Consider the following 25394-nt stretch of genomic DNA (forward strand, 5'->3'; position numbering starts at 1 on the left):
ACATATATATATATATATATATATATATATATATATATATCAATAAACACACCATAGCCCTTTCCAATCAAACACCTTGTCATATACCATATACATTTTAACCCTTACAAAAAAATATATATATATATGATTCATTTTAATCACAAAGTGTATATATGAGTGTAACATTTTATTTAAATTTACTTATGTTGTGCTCAGTACAACTTTTTTTAACCACTTACACTTTACACTAGGGGGCCGATTTAAGAAGCAGCGAATGCAGCTGTTTCCACGTGAGCCTTCAGGTTGATTGACACCCCCCTGCTGGTGGCCTATTGGCCGCGAGTCTGCAGGGGGCGGTGTTGCACCAGCAGCTCTTGTGAGCTGCTGGTGCAATGCTGAATACGGCGAGCGTATTGCTCGCCGTATTCAGTGAGGTCTGTCAGACCTGATCCGCACTGTCCGACAGACCTTGATAAATAGAGGCCTATGGCTTAATAAAGTTCAGGAAGGCATGTTCTGGCAAAAAAGTACAAGTGGGCAATACAAAGGCTTAATAAAGTTCAGGCAAAAAATCAGACACATACTAGCAATAAAGTACACAAGGGCAATACAAACAATAGTAATAAACAAGCAGAAAGGTTTGCATTCAGGAATCAATTAGAAATAAGTACACTCAGTAGTAAACTGCAACAAGGGGGCAATATCCCACGTGTGCTGTCAGTCTAAATAGACACATGACCGTGACAAGCAAAGGGAAGTGTGAAGAAATGACGCCGCCCACCATTGCATCGAAACAATCCAAGTTACTAGGTCCCAGCTTGAGACTTAAAGGGACATAAAACAAGTTGGGATACAGACAGAATATAATAATATGTATTTTAATTACTTTACCTGCAAATTTGTACTGCAGTACCTCACCATTAACCCTTTAATTTAAGTGTCCGAATTGTACAGCTCTAACTCCCCACACACAATTCCTTTTGTTGTTGCACTAGTCGATAAACCTGCCCAGAGGGCAGTCTAATTATTTTTTAAACTACAGATGTAGAAACAACATATTTTGTAACTCTTCTTTTATATAAATATTTAAGCTACAGGTGTAGCAATACTATAATTTTAATGGACTACTGTCTTAAATATATCAAAAATATTTTCTATATGATATAGCCACACTCTAATTAGACAAACTACTGTCCTAAATAAATACAAAATTTATTCTCTTTAAATTTTATCTACAGTTATTAATTTCCCTTGTTCTTGTCCGTCTATGACCTTAACTTTTACATCTGCAGAGCTTTTTACATATAACTGTCTATGGCTAAAAACTGGCTCTGGCAAATAGATGCCAACTTTTTCTAAAGTTTGTCCATGAGCTTTGTTAATGGTCATAGCGAATGATAATTTAACTGCGAATTGTTTTATTTTTAATATAAAAGGAAGTTTAGTATTGCTTGGGGCTAAATCTATTCCGGGAATGAAAAAATTTTGCCCTTCAGCTGTACCTGTTAATACTTGTGCAATAATTAAATTTTCACGCAATGCTTTCACAACTAATCTGGTGCCATTACAAAGACCTCTTTTGGTGTTAAGATTACGCAAAAGCAAAATAATGTTACCATTTTTTAGATTGAGTTTATGAACTGGCATTCCAGAAGGTGCCAATTCATTTCAAAACTCAACTGGGTAGTTATCCCTATCTTCCTGTGATTCCTCATCAATGGAATCTGTACTTAAGTAAGTAGAGGTTTCACCTTCTAACAAACTCAGTACTTCCTCATTGATTTTATCAACATCACTATTTTTTGGACATAAAATGGCCATTTTTGAAAATGGCCATTTTTAACTCTTCACCAAAAATCTCCTTTACAATGGAGTCTTTGCTTATCATTTGGGATGGAATTTCAAAGATGTCTTCATGCAAACCATGCTCATTTGTCAGTAGTCCATCTCCAAGCTTTAAAAGCCAAGAGCTAAAATCTGGATCAACAGATCTGACATTATTAGTCAGCTTCAAAAGTTTGAACTTATGCCAGAGTGGATTAAATGTTATACTGGCTTCAACTATAGCTGCTCTATATATATTATATATAATATAAGCAAAATATGTGCATGAGGTAACCCACGTTTTTGAAATTCAATTACATGAACTTTGGCAGCTGGTTTACCCAAAACATGTTTCTTTGTGATATCATCAAGAAGTTCTTGAAGTTTTAAATGAAAAACTCTTGCCACTAAATCAGGTCGAAATTCAACTGCTTTACCTTCTTTCAGATTTAAAACAATTTCTGACCATTTTAGGTTACACGTCGTAGTTATAAAAAAATCAGGCTTCCCATACTTTCTTACAATAGCCATGGCATCTTGGTAATTCTGTACCATGTTTCTGGGACTACCTTGGAATGTAGATGAAAGTTTAACTGCTTTGCCTGGAAGTAAGCTCGGCTCTGCAGCTACATTTTGAAGATGGTGCATGAGACCTGTATACTTTTCAACCCTTAATTTGGACTGATTTTGTCTAACATAGTTTAAATGATTACCTTCTGTTTTAACATATGCATCTACAAAGTACTGCTGAGTCAATTTCCCAGCACTCAGAAATGGATTAAACTCGTGACGGATGGAAAGTATATACCCATTAAATTGCATTTGTGTGACCCTTTCTCTTGGCTTTGCTAAGGATTGAGTTCTTATATTTCTAACAGTAGTAGGGTTATAATTAAGTTTCATTTTAGGTCACCAACTTTGATCCCCAAAAGGGAAAAGAAGTGGATACAATATTGGTTCCAAATTTGGATCTAAAAAAACTTATCCTTTTCTGGCCATTTTTGAAAACTTAAAAGCATCAGAATCTTTTAACTCTTCACCAAAAATCTCCTTTACAATGGAGTCTTTGCTTATCATTTGGGATGGAATTTCAAAGATGTCTTCATGCAAACCATGCTCATTTGTCAGTAGTCCATCTCCAAGCTTTAAAAGCCAAGAGCTAAAATCTGGATCAACAGATCTAACATTATTAGTCGGCTTCAAAAGTTTGAACTTATGCCAGAGTGGATTAAATTTTATACTGGCTTCAACTATAGCTGCTCTACTTCCGTGTGCAACAACAGGAAGAGTTTGTCTAAAATCACCTCCGAGCAGAATAGTTTTGCCTCCAAATGGTTTGTTGTTGTTCATCAACTCTTGAAGGAGTTTGTCGAAACATCTAAGTGCATCACTAGAAGACATGGTTGATTCATCCCAAATAATTATCTTTGCACTACGGATCAATTGTGCATCATTAGAGGTTTGCCTCATGGAAGATGTTGAAGTATCCACCAGAGACAACTTAAACTGTGAATGGAAAGTTTGTTCACCTTCCAGCAAATTTGCTGCAATACCTCTTGAAGCAACTGGTAATGCTACCTCACTATTTCCTCTAATTGTCCTCAACAGAGTCTTGTACAGGTAAGTTTTTTCACTACCACCTGGACCATCAAGGAAATAACACCTTTGTTGTAAACTGTCATTTTACAATGTAGCAATTATTTCTTCAAAACTTTCTCTTTGAAGGTCATTAAAAGATGCCTTCATTTGAACTCCAGTATAACTTTCAAAAGAAGCATCATAGAGATTTCTGGGATTTACAGGTAAATTGTTTGGAGGATTTGGTAAACCAAAATCTTGACAATTTTTTCCATGAGCAATTAATATATCCTGAATATCTCTTAGAGCATAATTTAAACAATTTTGACACTCTGATGTGTGACCTGAGTTTCTTGAAAAGTCTTAAAAAAAAATTCTTTGTACTTTTCAAAAAGCTCTTTAACATTTGGTGGAGAATGGAGATGCTAAAGCACAAATATGAACAAAAAGCTCTCTAAGCAGTCGAGGCATCATTTCACTTGCAGCTTCATGAAGAGTTAAATCCCAAGATTGATCATCTTCAAAAAGACAACGTTTTTTTTGAGCTGCTTCTTTAAATGTGTGAAATTGAACACCATAAACGGTACGAATATCTTCAAAAGAAGTTGCTCCTTTAACATGAAGTAAAAGCAAGCGTAAACAAAATCTCTCAACATCTGAAATGAAGCTTACAGAGTACATACGACCAATAGTGTTATTTGCTCGATCTTGTACTCTTTTTTTTCCATATTGTTGTCTTTTGATGGAAAACAAAATGCTGAGGTATATCAGTGTAAAGATATACATAAGCTGACAAATCTTATTGTTTAATTTAAACCAAGCAGTCAAAGTTGTGTCTCTATAATGTGTTCTTTCTACTGCAGTTTCAATATTGTCTTCAGTAAAATATACTGACTGTTTTCCAGGAAGGTGAACTTATAATCGCACAATCGTATGCGTTTGATGGTGCATAGGAAAGCCAAAAAGCTGCCATGCTGCTTCTGGAGCACTAACATATCTTGAATCCATAAATGAACTTATCTCATCATGAAGAAGAGTTTCATGTTCTTTAATTGCAATATTTGCACAGTCATGCCCTTTATAAATATATTTTAAATATGTACTTTACACTTTTTATGGAAGCACAGCTTTCAATATTAATATTGCAGTTGTATTTTAATGTCAAGTATGGATTGTATGGGACAACCCAAGAGTTATCTATTTTTTTAGCATTTATTTCAATTGAAAGACTTTTTTTGCTTCTCTTGTAATGTGGATAAACATCTTCATTGATTAAAGTTTCTTCTTGGAAAGATTTTGGAAATTGCTTAGAGCAAACCCCATCAACCATACATGGAGATCATAGATTATGCTCCCCGCAGGGCCCATGTATCATGTGTTTGGTAACAATTGCATGTAACCGTGGATTGACTTCAATGTCAGGTATTTCAGCATGAATAAAGCTATCAATAACTTGTGCATTTTTAGGCTTATCTTGTGCACATAATATAAGCAAAATATGTGCATGAGGTAACCCACATTTTTGAAATTCAATTACATGAACTTTGGCAGCTGGTTTACCCAAAACATGTTTCTTTGTGATATCATCAAGAAGTTCTTGAAGTTTTAAATGAAAAACTCTTGCCACTAAATCAGGACTAAATTCAACTGCTTGACCTTGTTTCAGATTTAAAACAATTTCTGACCATTTTGGGTTACATGTCATAGTTATAAAAAAATCAGGCTTCCCATACTTTCTTACACATAGCCATGGCATCTTGGTAATTATGTACCATGTTTCTGGGATTACCTTGGAATGTAGATGGAAGTATAACTGCTTTGCCTGGAAGTAAGCCCGGCTCTGCAGCTACATTTTGAAGATGATGCATGAGACCTGTATACTTTTCAACCCTTAATTTGTGACTGATTTTGTCTTACATAGTTTAAACGATTACCTTCTGTTTTAACATATGCATCTACAAAGTACTGCTGAGTCAATTTCCCAGCACTCAGAAATGGATTAAACTCGTGATGGATGGAAAGTATATACCCATTAAATTGCATTTGTGTGACCTTTCTCTTGGCTTTGCTAAGGATTGAGTTCTTATATTTCTAACAGTAGTAGGGTTATAATTAAGTTTCATTGTAGGTGACCAACTTTGATCCCCAAAAGGGAAAAGAAGTGGATACAACATTGGTTCCAAATTTGGATCTAAAAAACGTATCCTTTCTGGGGTTTTTTTTTCATTGTTTGTAGTTCGACAATGAAAAATAAGATCTCGCTCAAGAGGAGGTTCACCATCTACATTTTGGAAAATAATAGCTACCTCATTGCACCGAGGAGCATTATATCTACGTTGATCGTATTTGCGTTCTTGTACTATTGCCATGGTCACAGTTGCAGGTGTAACACCATTTCGAGATGCATCTTCTAAACATTCTTGTTCTACTTCATATACCATTTTACATGCTTCTGCAAAAGGATTGTTTAAAGCCATAAAAGAACTCAACTCATTCATTTATTCAGGGTTGCAATTTGTATTTTCATCAATCTTAAGGCGCTGTTGTGCAGCCTCACCTGGATCAAGTACAGTTGTGCAAACGTTCTATTATCCTAATTGGAAGGATGAAGTTATCCAGTTCTGTGATATATTTGTCCATTAATTCTAAAACAGTTAGGGCCATAACCGGGAGGAGGAGCAATATTCGCCCCCATTGAAGCCAATGCTAATGAATTATTAAAAGATCTAATATTTTTGTATTTTTTTTTTTTTAATGGTTATGACTTCCTGTCATTAAACTTTCTATTAAAGGAGCAACTTTTAATAGCTTCAATATTTACTTTTCGTTTGCTGCAGCATTGACTAAATAATTTGTCTAATGGCTGCTCTTTTGCAAAATGTACAGCATCACAGTTGCTGCATACAACATTTAGCTCTCCACAGTTATGAAGATCAAATGAATCATCGTATCTCACAAGTGCTGCAATGTGTTGAGTATGTTTTGCCAAATTTGTACGATTAATTTTTACATAACTTACACTGTTTCCTTTTATGTTCCCTTTCCATATTGCTTATGCTAAGCTGTTTTTGTGTTTCTGATTGTTCATTTTCTGAACGTTCTTTTCTATGAGCAGAAGCATTTTTTTGTTGTTCTTTATGTCTACGATTTTCTGTCATATTTGCTCTCTCTTTTCTTTTCTGAACTGTTTTGCTTCCCTTAAATGGGCCCTTTCTTCATCATTTGTTTTATTTTTATTTATTCTATCGCTCTCATTTTGTCTCTTTTTTGCATCAGATTGTTCTTTTAAAGATAACTTTCTTTTAGGGGGCATGTTTTTTTTTAATTATTTTTTTAATTTTTTGATATATATATTGAAGCTACAATATATATATCCAACAGGTATACTGACAACCTTATCTGTAGGGACTGTTGTCCTAAATATATGCCAAATATAATATATGTAATAAGGCTACAGATGTAGTAACTATATTTTTTTGTTATAATGTTACAGATATAGCAACACTTTATTTAGCTTCTTTCATCTATATATATAAATTAATCTACAGGTGTATTATACATATATTTATATGTATATAACCTACAGGTGTAACGACACCCTTATTTGAATGGACTGCTGTCCTAAATCTATTGAAAATATGTAACTTCTAATAAAGCCACAGGATATATAATTAAGCTAACAAAGTAGCAAAAATGTTATAGTGCAAACTGCTCTAATCTATATATAAATATTTCTACAAATGTAGTGACAGCCCTTTTTATATTCAACTGTCCTATATATATATATATATATATATATATATATATATATATATATATATATATATATATATATATATATATATATAGGACTGTTGAATATATATAATAAATATACCAGTTTAGCCAAATCCTATTTGCCAAACTTACACCTACATGTGTAATGCCACCCTTATTTGAATGGACTACTGTCTTAAATATACTAAAAATATGTAATTTCTAATAAAACAGAATATATTATAAAGCTACCAAAGTTGTCAAAACTGCTTTAATCTATATATAAATTTTTCTACAGGTGTAGTGACAGCCTTTTTGATGTTCAACTGTCCTATATATATAATAAATATACCAGTTTAGCCAAACCCTATTTGCCAAACTGGCAAAATGTATATTTATATAACCAACAGGTATAGTGACAACCTTATCTGGATGGACTGTTGTCCTAAATATATTCCAAATATAATATAGATAATAAGGCTACTGATGTAGCAATAATATTTATTTTTGTTATAATGATATTGTTAAAGCAACACTTTTACTAGCTATGCTGCTTTCATCTATATTTATATATACTGTATATATATATATAAATTCATCTACAGGTGATTTATAAATATATATATAACCTACAGGTGTAACGACACCCTTATTTGAATGAACTACTGTCTTAAATAGACTAAAAATATGAAATTTCTAATAAAACAACATAATATATAATAAATCTACCAAAGTAGCAAAAATGTATTGTGAAAACTGCTTTAATCTATATATAAATATTTCTACAGTTGTAGTGACAGACTTTTTTATGTTCAACTGTCCTATATATATAATAAATATACCAGTTTAGCCAAACCCTCGGCTAGATTACGAGTTTTGCGCTAAGCTGAAAAAGCAGCGTTAACAGGTCCTAACGCTGCTTTTTCACTACCGCTGCTATTACAAGTCTTGCAGGTTTAGGGGCACCGCACACTTCTTTGGCCTTACCACAAAACGACTTACGTAAGCTTCGTAAACCCTTTTTTCTATGGGACTTCCATAGCGCCGGTATTACGAGTCTGTCCTGGGAGGCCAAAACGTGAGCGGTACTCCCTCTACCTCCAAGATTCGTAACGCATTCTAAAGTCAGTAGCATAAAACTCATAACTAAAGTGCTAAAAAGTACACTAACACCCATAAACTACCTATTAACCCCAAAAACCGAGGCCCTCCTGCATCGCAAACACTATAATACAATTTTTAACAGCTAATCTGCTGCTCCGGACATCGCCGCCACAAGAATAAACATATTAACCCCTAAACCGCCGCACTCCTGCCTCGCAAACACTAGTTAAATATTATTAACCCCTAATCTGCCGCCCCTAACATCGCGCCAACTACATTATACTTATTAACCCCTAATCTGCCGTCCCCAACGTCACCGCCACTATATTAAAGTGAATGTAAACTCACTGTCACCTCACATCCTTATGTTGTGAATCTCGCAAAATAAAGGATAGTTTAATTCATCATTTTTTTATTAATGCATAACAAATACGAATATAACTGTATTTATCAATATTTTTCTTACTTTATTCCTCCGCCCGCCATCTTGTCCCGCATTTCTCAGGTGATTGACCGTTCCTTAAACAAATAATTGATTGCACCCCGTGGCGTCCAGCCCCTTTTTTTCTACGTCATGCAATGTAACTGCGCATGCGTTCCCTGCAGATTCATGATTGACAAGCAATGAGATTGCAATAAAAATTGCCATGCATGCGCAATGTAATTTTCTTTGCGGATAACTATTCTCAATGGATCAGGGAACGCATGCGCATATTAAATATTAATTTAAAACGTATGCGCAAATGGAGTTCTCGCCGTCGTGAAGGGGGTTTCAGGACTATGTAAAGGAGCAGGCAGGACAGCTCTATACGCAATGTATTTTGAATACAGGAAGTCCAGGATGGGAGAAGTTATCCTTCAAAAACGGAGATAAGTTCTTATATAAATAATTTTTCTTTTGCAACTTTAGAAATGATTAGTTTAAGTAATTTTATGAATAAAAACATTGCGGTTTCAATGAGAAGTGTATTGAGAATTGGTAGTGTAGATTAAAAAGCTTAAAATTTACATTCACTTTAAATATATTAACCCCTAAATCTAAGTCTAACCCTAACTCTAACACCCCCTAACTTAAATATAATTTAAATAAATCTAAATAAAATTACTATCATTAACTACATTATTCCTATATAAAACTAACACTAGATTCGAGAGAAAAAACTGTCACTCAATATCGGCAGTATGGTGGGCGGAATATACAGGTGAAACGGAGCAGATTGAAAATGATAAAAATAAAACTTTTTATTGTTTTAACATATAATTTGATAAATGAATATCATACTGAATTTAGGTAACCTATTGAAAATTTATAACCAAAACGCCAGACTTGACCTTCACTTTGAAATAAATACAAAGTTGCCTGTAAAATAAAAATAAACCCTAAGCTAGCTACAATGTAACTATTAGTTATATTGTAGCTGGCTTAGGGTTTATTTTATTGGTAAGTATTTAGTTTTAAATAGAAATTATTTAGGTAATGATAGTAATTTTATTTAGATTTATTTTAAATATATTTCAATTAGGAGGTGTTAGGGTTAGGGTCACTTCTTGCCTTTTGACGCCGGTTTTGTAAAAAAAACCGTAATACCAGCGCTGCAGGTAAGTGAGCGGTGAGAAAAAACTGCTCATTAGCACCGCATAGCTCCTAATGCAAAACTCGTAATCTCGCCGCCTATTTGCCAAACTTATTGAAAACGCCAACAGATATAGTGACAACCTTATGGGAATGGACTTTTGTCCATTAAATATATGCAAAATATATTAAATATAATAAGGCTACAGATGTAGCAACAAAATTAATTTATGTTTTAATGTTACAGATATTGCAACACTTTATCTAGCAATGCTGCTTTTATCTATCTATCTATCTATCTATCTATCTATCTATCTATCATCTATATATATAAAGTAATCTACTGGTGTTGCAACACCTTTTTTAAAGAAACATATTTCCTAAATAATATACAGATGTTGCAAACCCCTATTTGCAATATCTTATATTTTTCTTATCTATAGTTGAATGTATAACTTTTTTTAAAAATTAAAAATTGTATAAAAAAAAATAGTATACCTTTTAATTAAAGAGTCTACTTTATATTACTATATATATTAATTATTATAATATAGATGTTGTATCCAACTGAGCTAGTTATGTAGCAACAGACTTTTTTTTTTACTACTTTCATTTTTTAATAAGCTTTATAACATTATTTAGCATCTGTTATTTAGCTTTCTATAAAGCTTATGAGGTAAAATGTGTCCAATCTTTCTTTTTTTTTTTTGAACAACTTAAGCTTTGAAAAAAGCTGTTAAAAATAAAAAACAATAGGCTTATCTTTAGTTTTTTTAAAAGCTCTTTGGTTGTAATAACTAATAATGCTAAAAAAATTAAAATACAATGTTCCGCTATTAATCTAACTGATCTCTCTCTACAACAACTCTCCTCACAGACTGCTTTTTCCTAACTGCTTCAGATAATATTTTAACTCATTTAAATTGACTAACCGGCGCGAGGAAGGGGCGTGGTTAGTCGTGAGCGACACAAACAATTTGCCGCGAGCGAGAGGCATGGCTTTCCACAAACGTGCAGTGTTTGATTGACACTGATCTATATGTTAATTCCTATGCTCATAATATATTTTCGGAAGTTGCGATCGGCAATTTCCGTAACTCCGTCCACACATAATTTATACTGTAACAATGCATAGTTACTGTATCAATAATGTAGACACTGAAAAAATAAGCATTAATAAAAATCATGTATACTTATACATTCACTTCCTTTCAAGTGTCAATATGTACATTATATATATATATATTTTACAAATGCTTGTTATAGTAGTGTCAGTGTCTACATTATTTATACAGTCACTATGCATTGTGACTGTATAAATAATGTCTACACTGAGGCGCCTCCCAATAATAAACCTAACACTTCTTTAACTATATTTCCGCCATCCCAAAAAAATCGCAAGTAAAACTAAAATTAATAACTCCTTAACCGTCAACCACCCACATCGCAATAAACCTAATTACCCTATTAACCTCTTAACCATCAACCACCCACATTGCAATAAACCTAATTACCCTATTAACCCCTAAACCACAAAAACCCCATATCGCAATAAACCTTAGATTAGGGATGGGCAGTAAAAGAGCTAAATGCCCTTTTAAGGGCAATGCCCAAACAAATGCCCTTTTCAGGGCAATGCGTAGTTTCTATATTTCGTGCGGGCATGTTTTTTTTTTTTAATACTTGATCCGGGTGGTTATTTTATTTTTTTTATACTTGATGCGGGAGGTTATTTTTTTTTTAATACTTGATGCGGGCGGTTAGTTTTTGCTTTTGTAATGCTACGTTTGCCTTCGCTGCATCCACCGGGGTGGATTCCGAAAATGGCAGGATTCTTTCACCACCCTGTCATTTTCGGAATTCACCTGAATGCAGCTTTGCTGCATCCAGGTGATTTCTTTTGTCATCGCGCTGCCAACATTCCATTGAGGATGCGTGCACAACTGCTGAGGGCAACGGACATTACAAACGCAATTATAGTATAGATATTTATCCACCATTGATTTGATAGAATGCAAGACTTTAACACTCATTATCTGCTGGAGCATGTCTAGAAGCAAATAAGCAATGCCTGTGTTTATGATGTTAATCATTGATAAGGGGGGATCGGTCTACTCCAGAAAGCACAGTTATGTAAGTAATTTTGCTTCTTTTTGAACATGATTTTAAAATACTTGCCAGCAATTTTTAAACAATTGTTTTATGCAAACTATTTTGACTTAATTAGTCCTTTTAGAATATGCACAGATCTCAACATGTTTTATGGCACTTTGTTTGGATCCTATTGTATTAAGAAACGTGGCCCTGGTGTACTCTGCACAGTGACTGTTTGATCAGAACAGTAGCTCATAGCAAACAAGGACAAATAGACATATTAAGGATGGTTTTAAGAGGTGTGTCCAGAGACTGCAAAACAATGAAAATGTTGCCAACAAAATTACACAATCAAAGGCATTTAAAGCCTGTATTTATTATGCAGATTCTGTGCTTAAAGGGACACTGAACCCAATTTTTTTCTTTCATGATTCCGATAGAGCAGCAATTTTAAGCAACTTTCCAATTTACTCCTTTTATCAAATTTTCTTAATTCTCTTGGTATCTTTATTTGAAAAGCAAGAATGTAAGTTTAGATGCTGGCCCATTTTTGGTGAACAACCTTTGTTTTTCTTGCTGATTGGTGGATAAATTCAACAACCAATAAACAAGTGCTGTCCAGAGTGCTGAACCAAAAATTGCTTAGATGCCTTCTTTTTCAAATAAAGATAGCAAGAGAACAAAGAAAAATTAATAATAGGAATAAATTAGAAAGTTGTTTAAAATTGCATGCACTATCGGAATCATGAAAGAAATAAATTTGGTTCAGTGTCCCTTTAATTGTTTATATATACTATGAACAAAAAAAAAAAAATCAGTTCACCTATTCACTTAATATTAAAAACTACAGGATTATTTTTTTGAGTATTGCATAATCTGAGAACTTTGAGTGCCTGGTCTTTAAAGATGTGATACAACAGGTTACTATAATTGTGCTGATTAGGTGGTTATGCATAAGACATTCTCTGCCAGCCAGGTCCACAGAGTATAAACTCAGCAAAAACAAAGCAGAGTAATTTATCATCACCAAATTTTAATGACGTGTGATGCAGTTTCAGGCCAGGATGCATTTGCTTTGTACTAGAGAAGTAGTTCAATCAGAATCCTTATAAAAATGATTAAGTGCTTTTATAATGCAGTACTAAAGGCCATCTGTTACAGTCATTTATTCAAGTCAGAATGAAGTATTCATTGATTTGTGTTGTCTGGAAAATAAAAGGATTAAAGCCATGGTGAAAAAAAACTACAGATCATAATTAATGTCTGATTTATTCCATCAGTTAGATGTCCTAATACAACCTTGAGTAATATAGGACTTCCAAATACTGTGTCAGCACGCTTGAGGAGTCATGTGACTGAGTAAGTTCTGCTTCTTTAGTAAATCTGTATGGAAATTATTATGGGTAATACTTAGCTTAGTGATTAGCAACAATAAACCCATTTGTATTTAGATATGGTAAAACAATCATGCCTTTAAGTTAAGCCAACAGTGTTAGGGCATTAGGCCACCAACCAGTAAGGTGCAGCACAGAAGGAAGGATGGATGGTATGTACGAAGGGAAGGTGAATCATGAAATATATAGATAGCAAAACCACATGGAAAGAGACTGTACAATAGCTGTGTCAGTAACTGACCCTGTCTGGCCTTCATCCCCACTCTCAAGCGTCATTGTGCTTCTCCATATTTGTCAACCACTTTGTTCTGGCTCTGAGTTTTGCTTTTGTCCTTATCAGATAATCATCTAGTATCATTTCACCCTGCAATTGGTCATGTGTTCTTATTCAGTCTTTAAAATCCCACTTCCTCCAGCTTCTAACTGCCAGATTATTGTGGTTCCTGTGATTTGTAATCAAGACCCCCCCCCCATAAACTGTTTTGAAGTGTTCTGTCTTGTTAGTTTATTGCACTTCTTTCTCCAGTTATGGACTTGTTATTGACCTTGCACTATTCTGCTACTGCCTCTTCCAGCTTCAATTTTTGGTCATAGTCACAACACCTCTTCTGGCTGGCATGAAGCATCATTACATACAAAAGGATATTTTGACTTTATTTTTTGTGTGTTGTTTCCAGCTATCAAAGTAAAGTTACATGAAAATTGCCCCATGCAGTAATGTTATTTGTAGACCCTCTATGTTATGTCCCTTCAATGTAAACTTTATTCATTAAATCATGGACGGTTGTAGTCCACAGCCCAAAAAAATAAACAGGAGACTTCTACATCTATCAGCATGCAATGGTAGAAGCTGACCAATCACATCTCAGGTCAGCTATCACTGTAAGTCATTTCCTCTGCCTCCAATCTGTGCACTGTGAAATGGAGATTTCTTTTGGAGACACAAATATGCAGGTTAGTAATGCGGTTCTATGCAAAGTGATGAGGCATTCAGTAGCAGAGAGGAAGTTAATGGGACAGTCTAGTAAATGTCTACTCAATGTGATTTTATACAGCTTTCCAATTTACTTTTATCATCAAATTTGCTTTGTTCTTGTGGTATTCTTTGTTGAAAGCTAAACCTAGATAGGCTCATATGCTAATTTCTAAACCCTTGAATGACGCCTCTTATCTTTGTGCATTTTTTCCAGTTTCCCGTGTAGTTATTTATGAGCCAGCACTGATTGGCTAAAATTAATGTCTGTCAAAAGAACTGAGATAAGGGGCAGTCTGCAGAGGCTTAGATACAAGGTCATTACAGAGGTAAAAAAGTACATTAATATAACAGTATTGGTTATGAAAAACTGGGAAATGCTGATAATAAAGGGATAATCTATCTTTTTAATCAATAAACAATTTAAAGTAGACTGCCCCTTTAAAGAAACTTGTAAGTTGCTTAACATTTTTATATAAACTTAAGGGTTTTTAATAAAAAAACATTTTTAATGTTATCAGTTTGAAAATAGAAGCTTTTGTAGTGTTAAATAAAGTAATTTTATGATATAAATCAGAGGAGCACTAGTTGCAGCCTATTCTAAATAAGCTGCATGTGATAAAAATATTCATTGGGACCGAATTATCAAGCTCCGAATGAGCTTGATGCCCTTGTTTCCGCACGAGCCTTTAGGCTCGTTGGAAGCAGCAGTTATGAAGCAGAGGTCTAAAGACTGCTGCTCCATAACTGGTCTGCTGCCTCTGAGACTGCAGACATCAATCCGCCCGATTCTACACCCCCTGCTAGTGGCCAATCGATTGGCCGCAAATCTGCAGGGAGCAGCATTGCACAAGCAGTTCACAAGAACTGCTTCTGCAATGATAAATGCTGACAGCGTATGCTGTCTGCATTTATCGATGTGAGGCACTTTCATAAATCGGTCCCATTGTCTTATAAATTTACTCATTGAGTATAGAACAATCCAAAACTTTATTCTCAGTAAATATAAAACCAGTTCCATATATACACAAGTTGTAGGCAAGTTTCAGCTTATTAGTCATACTCATAAACTGAGATGAAGAGCTTACAACGTCCATTTAAACACCGTCATAACCAATTAAAATCAAATACAACCTTTATGAATGCTTTAGGACTCCTTTATTGTCACTCTTCATTTAAGCTACTATGCTTTCCTAGATATAGATACTATGCAACTGTCTAGAAAGGAAACATTAATAAGAGACAACTTTAACCATTCAAGTTTATTTTATTATTACTATTATTATGCAAGTGTCTATTACAGATAAATTGCTCAAAATGTAGCCATCTTAGTAAATAGTATTAAAAATAGAAAACATTGTCTGTGCCCTGTACATGTCTCTAGTTAACTTCTTGAGAGTTACATTTTATAACAGACATACATTTCTAAACAAATGTCTGATTTCTATATTAAAACTATAAAAAAACAACAACTTATTATGGTTATGAAAATGGCAGAATATTCTACCCCACCAACTTAAAACCTCACCAGGTGCTACTGCATTTCAGTGTAAAATCAATAAAAACCCAAGGCAAAAACAGTTGACATACAAAAATAACTAACCACAGAAGAGAATCTTACATTTATATGATTGTGATCTAGTTTTAGTTCAGCTTTTTATTTGATGGACTGTGTTTTTTGTTACTAAAAGATAAACTAACCTCAGTTTCACAGTTCTTGTTTACACCAAAGTGCATAGCAATATCTTCTTCTCTATAGATACTGTAATTATTAACTTGTACAGTGCTGCACAGTAATATCATGCACAATGCACAGGATTGCCTTGCAGCAGTCAGCAGGTTGCTCCATATTTCAGTGCATTGATTTCCACGTATACTTCATGGTAAACACTCACCAAAGGCACTTTTTTGTAATTGCCTGTATTCAGCAAAGCTGCTGTTCTGTCAATGAAGAAAATTGGGCAATAAACTTAAAAAGTCCTTTACTTTCACTGCGCAATTATGACCACTGAGCAAAAGATAGACAGAATATCCCATTTTAACAGTTTGAAACAACCTTTATAAGAGTATAGCTTGGAAACTATGTCAAGGGTATATCATAAAGAGCGCAATTTGCAGCGAGAAAATGGTAATGGTTTATAGAAGAGAGCACAATTTATTTTTTAACCCACAAAATTATGAAATAAAATAAAATAACTCCAGATATATTATATTCCAGATTGTAGATACACAAAATATAGATCATCGAGAAACCTACCATTTTATTTCTACTGATGTAAATAAATGATATATAATTAGGATACATATCTTAAGGGGATATGTATCAAAGAGTAATATTTGTGTATTTAAATATGTTTATATTTTGTTTTCTAATATATATATTTATTTTTATTTTTTTTATTTGTATATATATTTATTTTTATAAAAAAAAGTGATCTTAACCATATTTTACTTGGGACATGCAATTTACAGCATTCACCTCTCTTCAGCATTGGATATATTCCTACAAAAGGGTAACACAAATAAATTTGCAAATCTGTGTGCAAATACAGAATATTTAAAGCTAAAAAGAGCTGAATGCCACAGAATGCCACCATTTTTGGCAATCGTTTAATAAACAAATGCCGAATTGAACATCTTTATATCTTACCTTGCAAAATAAGCTTAAAGAGCCATAAAAAGTCATGTGATTATTGTGCTGTTGCTTGCCAGAACATATGTGTTTAACCCCTGAAAAGCTTTGTGTTTGTTACAAAAGATGGGTCACATGCCAGGCACAAATAATGTAAAAGCTCTAAAGGGCAGAGCTGCTATAAAATAGTCTAAAACACATAATAAAGAAAAGTAAATAGCACAATAAACTAGGACTTTGCAAAACTGTTATAACAGATGAATATTTTATAATCCCTGTGAGACTACAAATAAAGTGAGCTACTAAAACTCAGCGACAAACAATGCTTTATTAATAAAGAAATAGAACTTTCTAAACAGGTTGTTAGGTTGTCTACAGGATATAAATATTTAGATGAAGGAAAAGCATTTTGTCAGCATATGTTGTTTACCCAAACTTACGCTACGCCTGTTCGTGTGCATTCAAATTGTGATAAACATTTTATTTGTTATAAACCTGTAAAATGATTCAAACAAAAACAACTGCCAGTGTAGTTCAACAAGATAACAGTTTAACACCAGCTAGAGATCTTCTCTTTTTCTTTATATTTTATACAATTACAATAAAACCCTTTTACATTTATTTATTTTTTAAAGACATTACACTTGCTCTTATTTTGCAGTTACAGTATTCCTTCTTTTGCTGTGCGTGCCAAGCGTTGCAGTCTTCTATGGCAGCCACTGAGGTATTTATATTTATCTTGTTATTGTTTAAAAAGATAGCTAATGCCTTTACTACCCATCCCCCAGCTTTGCAAAAGCTATATTAACATATTTTCTAACCTTTAAACCTCTAAATTTCTTCTGCGAACCGGCAAAGGACACATCCTTGGTTGTTGGGGAGAAAACACACAGTGACATTATCACATGTTGCTTGTTTTATTTTAACTTTTGTACGTATATTTTTGTCACTTGCGCTGATACAAGTGTTTAGTAAAAACGTTTACTCTTCGAGAGGCTCTTTTGTCTATTTTTCCTTTTTTCAGTATCGCATCAGAGGGGAGTCAACAGAGACCCTTCGTTTACAGAGAGCAGCATCCAATTACGCCTGCGCACATTACGGTTTTGGAGATAAGACCACTTACACCTGTGGAACTTGCATGTCTATTTTTTAAAAGCTCCACCCACCGGTGGACATTATTTGAGGCAAACATTCCATCATAAGGTCCGTGGTCAGATTTTATCTTAAGAGACTACTGGGATTTGCCTGCCCCTTTCGAAACAGGTTCTTTGGTCCGGGACTCTGTGTGTATTTTATACTGTTTTTGCACCACGTATACCATTTTATTCTTTTGGGTCTCACTATACAGGACCTTGTTACATGTACCACGATACTGTATTTATGGTATAGGGAAGCGCTACTGTTTGTTTGATTTTCTGGTTATATTAACGTACTTTATGACCTTTAAACCTCTAAATTTCTGTCTGTTTCTAAGTCCCTAAAAACAGCTCCGTGATCACATGCTTTAGTATTTGCTTTTCACAACAGGGGAAGCTAGTTCATGTGAGACATATAGATAGCATTGAGCTGACGCCCGTGGGTTCTAACAACAGCACTAATTGGCTTAATCGCAAGTCAATTGATAAAGTCATGTGATAAGGGGGCAGTCAGAAGATTCTTAGAAACAAGGTAATCACAGAGGTAAAAAGTATATTAATATAACCATGTTTTCTGTGCAAAACTGGGGAATCAGTAATAAAGGGATTATCTATCTTTTAAAACAATAAAAAAAATTGAGTTGACTGTCCCTTTAATGACATACAATACTATTTTCTTTTTGTTTTCCTGGTTTAAAAATAACTTTTATTTAATTTATGGGACATGAAACACAAAATGTTTAATTCTTGATTCAGATAGAGCATACATTTTTAAACAACTTTCCAGTTTATTTTGGTTATCAATTTTACTGTATTTTCTTGGTATCCTTTATTGAAGAGCAGCAATGCACTGCTGGCAGCAAGCTAAACACATCTGTAAGCCATTGACAAGATATATATTTCTGCAGTCAACAATCAGCAGCTAGCAGTCAGCTCCTGAGCATACCTAGGAATGATTTTAAACAAAGGATACCAAGAAAAAAAGAAAAAATAGTTAATCGAGCTAAATTGGAAAGTTGTTTAAAATGGTATGTTCTATCTGAATAATGAAAGTAACATTTTGTGTTTCATGTTCCTTTAACTCAGGGGTTCTTACCTGGGGGTATTTATACCCCTTCAGAATATGTAAACCAAATGATTGTGTGATGGGACTGGATCTCTGAATAATTTATAAATAAATGTACTTGTTAGATTATATTATTAACAGCCACTGTTATCAATACTTAAATTCCATGTTTTGAATGCAAATAAACAACAGCAAAAATCTCACTTGTTATAGTTAGTTTGTGTATTTGTGATTAGCTGTTTTTATATAAATAGATATGATGACATTTGTATGATTTTCTTTTAGTTCTGTTCCTAGCTATCAATATGTAAAATAAAACCAAGCTATCAACGTCTTTTGAAGTCGTAATGGTACCTAATAGGTGATGAGGATGTTTGACAGCCTGTGGAAGGGGGGCATATTGGGCAATCCATTGGGTGTGCATAATCATTATGGGTGTAGTGGTAAAAAAGGGGTAAGAACACTTATATTAGATGTTAAAAATACTTTTAAAACATAAATTAGCTTTGAAGGAAATAAAGAAAGAGCAGAACTCAAAGAGGTATCTCCTCCGCAACAGTACACAGCCTGTTAAGAACCCACATCCGTCTTCAGGCTTGCTGTCTGCAACTGTACGCCCAGGTAAACGGTCTCAGGATGATGACATCACCGGTGCTTGCCTTATGTAGAAGCGCTCCATCAACGCTCAAAATCAAGAAACATATCCAAAACGAAAAGCAGCACCCAGGAAAAAATCCAGTAGACTCAACAGAGTTACATATTTACTACCCAGGGGGAGGAGTTTTACATACTATAAATCAAGCGAGGTGTCATTTGTCTAGTAGTGGTCATTAAGGATATGTTTGACCATTTTTTGTACCCAGATCTGCGGATGCCTTATTAAATTTTGCTTTTCAACATATGAGAGTCTGTTGAGTTCACTGGATTTTTTCCTGGGTGCTGCTTTTCGTTTTGGATAAATTAGCTTTGCTATTATTTGTTCAACTGCCGTTCCTTGATTGTTAGTTAGGCAGTTATGACTCTGTATCATATACTGGTCGGGATTTCAGTCCACCTGAATTTAAACAATCAGTGTACACCATTGTTCATATAACTGCAGGTAATAGACACTACCTTAAATAAGAATATACAGATACTGATCTAAACATCCAATATAAACATTTTAAAAACTTACTTATAAGCTCCCAGTTAAAGGGATACTAAACCCATATGTTTTCTTTCAAGATTCAGATAGAACATACAATTTTAAGCAACTTTCAAATTTACTCCTAATTTTTCTTCATTCTCCTGCTTTCATTATTTGAAAAAGCAGGAATCTAAGATAAGGAGCAGGCCCATTTTTGGTTCAGAACCCAGGATAGCGCTTGCTGATTGGTGGGTACATTTAGCCACCAATCAGCAAGCGCAAGCATTGTTGATGAGGTTAGGCTGGGACACCAAGTGAAAGGGGTTTGGAAAACAAGAAGAGCAGACACCCCCCTCCCTCTTCCCTGTATATGAACATACAGATAACATAAACAGGAGTCTGTAAACGAGCTTATACATCTGACACTGTGGGCCTTGGTTAGGAGTCTGAAAATCAGCACAATGTTCTAAAAAATAAGCAAAACTATACATTGTTACAAAAACACTCCCAGATGGGCTATATAAATGGATCACCTACAAAACATTTATTCAAAGAAAAATCTAGTGTACAGTATCCATTTAAGCCATCCAAATAGAGAAGTGTCAATTTTCTTGTGTCTATTCTGCTAGTTTAGGATCAGCCAAATGTAATATAGGGGTACATTTTTCAAAGCGTCAATCTCAGTGCATTTGCCGGCGTCAATACGCTCGCCAGATATCGCTGACGCAGATCTGAATACGATACCCTTATTTATCAAAAAAGCAGTCAAAAACACGCGCGTCAAGTACGGTGCGAAGAGCATCAGACTGTTTTTAACTAACAGTCATCGATGTTGTGGTTATTTGGGTTTTTCCCAACTTTATTTATACCACATCATTACTATCCATGAACAAGCACATTTCTCTAAAGCTAATCTTTTATTTTTCAACTGTTAATGTCCAAGAAATCACATTCCAAATCACAAAAGTCACCTAGAGCGCAGAAGAGAAAAGAAGCAAAATCTAAGTGCAGTATATATATGTAAAAACGTTTCCCTTTATTTCAATACAAGATTGCACTCACAGACTCTAACCTCAAACATGTGAGGTATGTGAACCACGAATAGCTAGATTCCACACGGCTTGAGGTGTCCCTCTCTTACGTTTTTTCAGCTGTTTGTGCGGTTTCCACTGTCTCTTCTCAACAGGGTACACCACCTTGGAAGGTGCCGATCCGGATCCTAGTACTGATATAAACAATCTCTTGCTACAGCAGCATCAGCATGTCTGCCAAAGGGCTGGGTCGCAGACACGCTAGTCTAGCACGGTAGGTACGGACACAGTGACGTGCAGTCATAGGAGGCAGGTGAGGCAGCGCCTCACCTGTCCTATGTGTGTAATTGCACTTTTTAAATAATGTTTTAATAAAAAAATATTTATTTATTTTTTAAATTTTTATATATATTTTTTTGGGGTATCTCAATGTACCCCATGCACCCCCATGCACCACCCCACCCCTGGCAGCCGACACCGCCGCCATTTCAAAAATAAACTTAGCTATTATTAAATGATCTAAGGCACAAGACAAGATTCCATATCCATATTGCGCAAAGTAGAGGCTGTGAGCCGTTCAGCTGTCTCTCCTTTACGCAATATGGATATGTTATGTATTGAGCAAATGAGCCGCAAGAGACTGCCACCCAGTGGCACTTAAGTCTTAAGTCTCTTTAGTTCATGCGGCCGATATGCTCAATACAGAGGCTATGTTTATTAGCAGCCTCCGCAGGACCACAGCCAATAAGCGCCTCTCTCTTGTCTTGTGGGTCTGTCTGGCTCTGGGCGGGAAATAGTGAACTTAGGCGTGGAGAGAGATGCCTACAGTCATGTGACGTGAGTCATCATGGCCTCAGTGAAGTTAGGTCCAACTGTCCATCGTGAAGTGAATGATCGTGAACAGTCAGGACTGAGGACTCAGGACAGTGGAAGGAGCTGGGGCCCGGTGGTAAGTGATGATTGGCAGCATACAGCACAGCACACTAGCACAGCCACAGCCTCTGCAATATGTGGACGGGTGACTGTGGATTACTCTGATGAGGTGACCGGTCACAGCCCGGTCCACATATAAATCACCTCCAGCAGGCTCCAGCTGCTCCACCGAGTCCACCCACCAAGTGCCCTGCAAGTGCATAGAAAGTTTGACGCAGCGCATCGCAAAGCTCCAGCTACTAATATGATATATATTATATATCACATTAGTAGCTGGAACTTTGCGATGCGCTGCGTCAAAATTTCTATTGCAGGGCACCTGGTGGATGGACTCGGTGTAAAGGGATAAAGTGTGCATCAAGGTGGGACCGTGGGACTACAATACCAGTGACATTATCAGCCCCATAAAGAATCTAGCTTTGTTCGCAAAGCTGTACACAGTCACACAGTACAGCTATATATATTATTACAGTACAGCTGTATATAGTATTAAACCAGCAGATTTATATTCAGGTTTTTTTTGGGTTGCCTGTTTTAACATACATCTATAAGAATAGATCCTATTTTATTGCATGTTATTTGAAATATCTGGGCACTATCTTCTAGACTAGTGACTTTTTTCTTTTTATAAATACTTTTGATTGTCTTTTTAACAGCCAGTCTATAAGAATAGATATGTTTTAAATTATTAACTATTGTAATAGGTGACCGGTCACACTGCATTGTATTCAGTTATTAGTTGCCATCTAACATTAGGATGTTTTATTATGTTTAAATAATTATTTTTAAAAATAAAATTAACATATTTGTATTCCTAATAGACCTTTTTTGCTTCTACTGTGTAGGTTGTTAGATTCCTCTTGCTTTTACTAGCGCTGATCTGATAGCTTTATCCATATAGGGTGGACTCAGTGCAGCTGGAGCCTGCTGGAGGTGATTTATATGTGGACCGGTCACCGGAGTAATCCGCAGTCACCCGGTCCACATATTGCATTTGCAGGGGCTGTGCTAGTCAGTTCAGAGGTGACAGCAGGCAGGACAGGGCATTGGGGACTTGGGGGCCACTGGTAACGTGGTGAACATTGTGAGGCGAGGGAGGGAGGAAAAGGTAACTGTTTAATTGTAGTTGCCTAACTTGCCTGTCTTACAGTAAGAGAGTGTTTATTTTTTAGTTGATGTGCTGATCATGCAGCTGATGTTTCATTTAGTGCTTGTATGGGACTCACACTGAGGATGTGTATTTACTTAAAAAACAGAAGCAATTTTAGGGTCATGGGGTGGGGGTGTGTAGGGGGAGCAGTACTACCCTCCTGTAAAATTTCTCAGGTTACTGTGTAGCTCAGCAAACTCTTTGGAAGCTGAAACTCACCCCCCCCCCCCCCCCCACACCAATTCTTCAGGTCAGATGTAAAGGGAGAATAAAATGGGAAATGCAGAGAGTGTCACATTGTATTGCCCCCTTTGTAATCTTTGCATTAGCTTGCTTATGCTTACAAGCCCTATTCTGTAACACTGACATATTAATTGGTAGGAAAACAGTCATTAGCACTGCTAATTATGTGCTACAACTAATCATTTTATAAGTGAAATTCACACGCACATTACACATACAACACACACATATACACAAACTCACAAATACACACATGCACAAAACACACATACATACATAGTCATACATATACACACACACACACACACACATACACAGACACACACATACACAAACACACAAATACACACATACAACATGCATACACAGACACACATAATATATACACACACATATACATACAGTACATACACACATATACATAGTTTACATACACATATACAAACTGTAGTCCTGAGTTGTCTGAAGTATATTTATTTAAAAATATAGAATTTAATTACTCCGCATTTTCCCTTTAGTGTGAAGTTTCTGATGGGAACATTCTGACACCTATCTAGTTAAAAGAAAGCAGAAAAGTAATTTACAGTTTGCACAGTGCAGTGCAAGATCCTTTATTTAGTGAGTAATATAACGCAGGAGAGGTCAATATATTGGAGCTGGTATTGGATCTGAATTTGAGATATATTTATAACTTTACTACATGTTTTTTTTCTGATGGTATTGGAGCTGTATTTGAGATATATGCAATACTTTTACTATATGCTTTTATCTACTGGTATTCAGATGAGCTGGTGCTTAAATGCAGTGTTTCTCAACCATGGTCCTCAAGTACCCCCAACAGGCCAGGTTTTCATTATAGCTGAATTGGTCCACAGGTGAAGTAATTAGCTGACCAGTAACAGTGGTTACTAACTTGCTCTCAATGATCAGCTGATTATTTCACCTGTGTACTGGTTCACCTTTAATTAAAACCTGCCCTGTTGGGGTACTTGCGGCCTGCGGTATATGTGTTTCTCCGACGTATCATATCTAGTGCCTCACCAACCTCTGACATCACCACACATCACTGGGACACACAGCGTCACGAACATGGGTGTGGCCTGACACATTTTACAGGGCTCCTCCCTGCTTCCTCAGAGGCTCTGCCCACCAACTATCCGTGTGTGGTTTTTAATGGCTCCATAGTATATCATCTCTCTTATGGCTCATGTATATAGTCATACATATACACACACCTAGATCAGCCGAGCGTATTTGTATGTTACATTTGCCTTTGTACTCCTAGTGGATCATATCTTCTCTCATACATTTCAAACCTACAGCTGTCACATATTTTATATTGCATATAATACAAAAAAATATGTAAAAAACTAATACCGTTAAAACACTAATTAATCAAGTTAAACCACACACTTTAAAAACATATAATAAATTCATCATCATTCTCAAACATTATTTCTAAATTATTACTACATCAAAACTTAATAATGTGAAAATTAATTTAGATAAAATCTATTAGCAACAGTATATATATGCAAAATTAATTTCATAAAAAAAACTGACTATATAAAAATACATTAAAAATACAATATAAATACATTAAAACCACATTGAAAAAATACTGCACAAGAACTTTAACAATACATAAGGTTTGATAATTTTATTTTTATATATATGTAGGACTAAGTATATACCCTTATATTTTGACCCTAAAACCACTGGGCACATAAACATAAACAAAGCAACCCCACACTCACCAGAACACACTTATATGCTCACATGCTCTGGTGTGTGTGAGT

Source organism: Bombina bombina, chromosome 8, assembly GCF_027579735.1.
Source record: "Bombina bombina isolate aBomBom1 chromosome 8, aBomBom1.pri, whole genome shotgun sequence".
In the NCBI taxonomy this organism is placed as follows: Eukaryota; Metazoa; Chordata; class Amphibia; order Anura; family Bombinatoridae; genus Bombina; species Bombina bombina.